Consider the following 5,000-nt stretch of genomic DNA (forward strand, 5'->3'; position numbering starts at 1 on the left):
CTGCATAAGTTTCTAATGTAATATTTATATTTATTTATTTTTAAACGTGTTATTTGTTTTATTTCTTCAAATCAATCAATAAAAATATATCATTGATATTTATTAAAGTATTACGTAAAAAAGTTGCTTATTTTTAATTAATACATTTTCTATCTATACACAAAAGTCAAATAAGAATAAATGCATTTCACCCATCATCGATAGTACGATTTTATTTATTATTTATTTATTTTTAAACATGGAGTGTTATGTATTAATACAATTTATTTAAAAATTATTATAATATTTATTAAAGTATGAAATAGCAAAAATGCTGTCAAAAGATTAATTACACCCAAAATTAAAAGGTTGTTGTTGAGTGTTTACTGTGTGTATTTATTATGCATATATAAATACAAAACACATGCATGTATACATTTATTGTTACATGTTAGCTCTATATATGAATGTATTTGTAATATTTTAAAAACGCACATTTCGCAAGCCTGACGCTGACGCTCAAAAACCTGAAATAAGGACAAGTGCATCTAGTATTGATTCATCAGATCCTGATTCTCTCTCTGTGCATAATTCAATTAGTGAATGAGGAGCTGAACCGGGCGGCGCAACTCGCATTAGGCAGTTATTATAGAAGTTTGCACCAAATTGCGCCACTTTTTTGGAAAGACTGAAATTCTGAATCCCTTTTGATCTGTCTGAGCGCTGATGATGAATAATTCAGGACTACACTAGAGGAGAGAGAAACCTGAGGAAAGAGAAGAAGTGATGGGGCTGGAAGAGAACGTGTGTGAACGACTACAGGCCAAAGACAGAACAACACCACACAGAAACATCCCGTCATTTCACACCTCACAGAATAACATGAATATCACCATTTACTTGTTATTCATTTTATTATTTTATTTATTATTATGTTATTTTATTTCATTTAAAAATCATATTTGTAATGAAAACATTCTGAGTAATATTTCCCATTATTTTAGTTTTATATTATATTATATTAATTTTTATTTTATTAGGTTTAGCATTTCAAATAAAAGCCTTTTTTAAGTTCAAGCTTTTCATCTAACGGTTCGTTTTTAAAATGTCTATAACACTGTGTATTAAATAAAACGCATTGGTATACAAAACGTATTTTATTGTATTTTAATTATTTATCCACATAAACTATTTTAAACTTTATATCTAGAATATTGTTTTACCAAGAGAACTATTTTTTTTGTTTGTTTTAATGTTTTATTTATTAGCTGTATTATAAATGTAATAATCATTAATTAAATAATCATTTCTAATACAAATTTCTAAATATTTAGAATTATTTAAATTAGGTTTAGCACAAATTTGTTAGCGTATAAGTTTTCATCTAATATTTAGTTTTTATTAATAATATATTTATTTTAAAATGTGTAACACTGTGTATTAACATGATAAATAAAACATTTTAATAAGTAGTATTATTTATGACATTTATTTTACTATAAATGCATTTTATTTGAATTATCCACCTAAACTATTTTAAACTTTATATGTACAATTTCATAAACTTTACTTTTACTTAAAATACAGATGACACAAGATTTAAAAACTATTTTTTTATATATATATATATATATATATATAGATGCACATACACTCTACACACACACACACACACACTCTACTCACACACACACTCGCACACACACACTCGCACACACACACACAGCACACACACACACTGCACACACACTCGCACACACACACACACACACACACACACGCACACACACACACAGCAGAAAATGTTTGACTTTTCCAATATTGGAAAAGCTGCAGGTTTTGTTTGATTGTGAATCCCTGACACTGATGTGATGATAAGTTCATGGCGTCATGATAACGAGCGCCTGGCCGTACGTTCACGTGTGTGTGTGTGTGTGTGTGTGTGTGTGTGTGTGTGTGTGTGTGTGCGTGTGTGTGTGTGTGTTATCACAGCGCTCAATCCCTGTGAGGCGAGTAATCTCTGTGTTTTCTGTGTGTGACCGAATGCAGCCCCGGAGCTGTGCTGGAGGCGTTTCCATAGAAACACCAGCGCTGCAATTCCTGCGCTGTATGATTTGTAGCACACTTACAAGCTTCATGAATTTATGAGAGCCGCCGCGTCGAGAGCCAGAGGAAGAGGTGTAAAGAGTCGAAGGTGTTGGATTTATAACGCAGGACACGTTTTTTTTGCTGTTTTTATTCCATTCTGACTCCTAAAGGCTCACAATGACGTCTTTATTACCCACAGTATAGAGATGTTGAGAGTTTTATTCGCATCAACATGTGGCTGCGCTAACATTATTTTAAAGCTATAGTTCTGTTATGAATCGCTCACTCTCGTGTCTTTCTAAACCTTTAAGACCTTCAGAATGCGAATTAATTTTAATTTTAATCGGTTTTGAGTGAAATATCCCTGCAAAACTAGTGCTGAAACATGTTTAACGTCTACATTTGTGGAAATAATAACGTGATTAAAACATTTTAGTGATGTTGATGATTGTTAACGACTGAATCCACGGTTTGGATTGAATCAAGTGAATGATTCAATGACTCTGAAGTGAACTGCTGTTTTTAGCATTCCTCTGAAAAAGACTCGTTTTGTTTTGGCAAATGATTACAAATTGCTTTACAAACTATTCTAGAAAGTTCTGATCCAAGCATCAAAACTATATCTTTATCTTTGTCTTGAGATGTAATAGTTTTATGGTATTTTTCCTGTATATATTTGTCTTTCTTCTATTTTGCTTTATGTTTATAATTGTATCGTCTTAATTGTTTGATGTGCTGTGAAATATAAAAACAGTCCCTGGTTTAGTTTTTGAACGGCTCTGCTTTTTTTCAATGAAACAAATCAATGATTCAGTGACTCATTCATTGAAGCTTCGCTCTGACTGAATCAGCTGTTTGAACACTCCAGTGAGTTAATGATTCAGTGACTCATTCATAAAGACAGTCACTTGCTTAGTTTATAAATTAATTAAACGTTTGAACAAATCAACCGAGTCAATGATTCAGTAACTCATTCATAAAGGCATTAACTTGCTTACTTTTTGTTTTTAAATCAATTGTTTGTACAAATTAAGTTATACAATGATTCATGAAAACACTCATTTTCTTTGTTTCTGAATCAATCAGCTCAATCAGTGACTCATTCATAAATAGAGTCACTTGCTTCATTTCTGAATAAATCAGGTTTTTGAATGAATCAAGTGAGCCAATGATTCAGTGACTCATTCATGAAGGCATTTACTTTTTATTAGCTGCTTGTGCAAATTAAGTGAGACAGTGACTCAGTAAATCATTCATAAAGACAGTCACTTTTTTGTTTCTGAATTATTCAGCTCTTTGAACAAAATGAGTGATTCATCGACTCACTTGCTTCATTTTTAAATAATTCAAGTTTTTGAATGAATTTCAAAGTGAGCCGATGCTTCTGTGATTCATTAATAAACAGAGTAACTTTCTGAATAAATCAGGTGTTTGAATGAATGAATGAAGAAAGTCACTTGGTTCTAAATGAATCAGCCATTTGCATTTGAATCGGTTGAACGAATGATTCAATGACTCGCTCATTAAGACAGTGCTATATAAACATATTAATTGCCATTTTATTATTTTTATTTATTTAAAAAAAATGTTTTATTCAACACATAATAATGACCTTAAATTATCGTTTGGTGTAATTTATTTTTTCATTTTTTTTAAATTAACATGCAATTAATTTGAATAATTAATCAGCTCCACTTGAAACAATCCTACGGTGTAGACTAACACTAGATCCAACGATAAATCAGTTCATTTGACCAAAAGGAGCTGCTGAATTAAATTATGCAAAGCTGCTTCTATAAAAACCTCAAGATCCCTTTTTCACCCGTATTAATCTGCGCTCTCAAATAAAGGCCCTTTCTGATCCACAATCTGATGTGCTGAGTCCCGCTGAGACTGTAATTACTGCCACATTAGATGGGATTTCAGACAGCAATTCATAATTATCTGCAGGTCGTGAAGTCAATATGAGGCGTTTAGAGTCACCGGACAGCAGCGGACGTTCTCCAGTTTAATACAGGCATGATGTGAGCGTGACGGAGCAGAGCTGTCTGAGGATAAGCCTGAAAAATACAGCTGCCAGAAGAACATCATGCAGCTACAAAATAAAAACTGCGCAAAAAAAAAAGAACGGCAAAAACTTATTTATATAATGAGGTGTTTAAATTACGTTTTATTTATTTATATTTTGCAAACCATGCATGCATCTAGAATTTTAAAAGTAGAATTTAAAAGATGTATTTCAGTGCACATGGTGATCTTTAATTGTTTTTCGATATCACGGTGGACAGATTGATTCAGGGACTGAAGCGGTTCCTCTCTGATCTCACGAGCAGGAGAATAAATGCATTTTATGAGTGAAGACGGATTATATTTGTGTTAAAATGGAAATGAAGTCAGGGCTCCAGAGCGCTTCGGATGCACACGGAGCGGATTTATCCTGAGCAAAGCAGAAATACCGGTTACCGTACAGATTTACGCTAACTGCATTGGCTTTGGACAATTAATACAACAACAAAAAATATATTGATTGAATTGACCATTTTTTAAAGGTTGCAATCATTTTAGCTACATTTAAATAAACAATTTTAGTTGACAGACTTTCCATATTATTTTTTAAAAATAGTGAAAATATTTTTTTTGCAACCGCTTAACTTTAAACAAAAATATTTTTTGTGTGTAATTAAAATAAACATTAATTGAAATAATATAAATGATGTAATACAAAAATATAAAAGTACCTTTTATTGTTGTTTAACTTGCTATATTTAAAGAACCGCTTAAAAGTACAATAGTATCTCAGTGATACTAAAATAACAGACAATTCATTTCAGCTTTAATTTTAATGTGCTAAAGACATAATTATTTATGGCCATTTCTCCCCAAAATGATAAGAAATTGCATTGACTTAAAAAAATTTTTTATATTTTCATTAC

The 5,000-nt window shown here is 31.4% G+C and overlaps 1 pseudogene; it reads right to left on the reverse strand.

Moving 5' to 3' along the window:
* Window positions 1–5,000, reverse strand: part of LOC122333501 — a 30,021-nt pseudogene that overhangs the window by 10,618 nt on the left and 14,403 nt on the right.

This window comes from Puntigrus tetrazona, unplaced genomic scaffold (genome assembly GCF_018831695.1).
Source record: "Puntigrus tetrazona isolate hp1 unplaced genomic scaffold, ASM1883169v1 S000000283, whole genome shotgun sequence".
Classification (NCBI taxonomy): domain Eukaryota; kingdom Metazoa; phylum Chordata; class Actinopteri; order Cypriniformes; family Cyprinidae; genus Puntigrus; species Puntigrus tetrazona.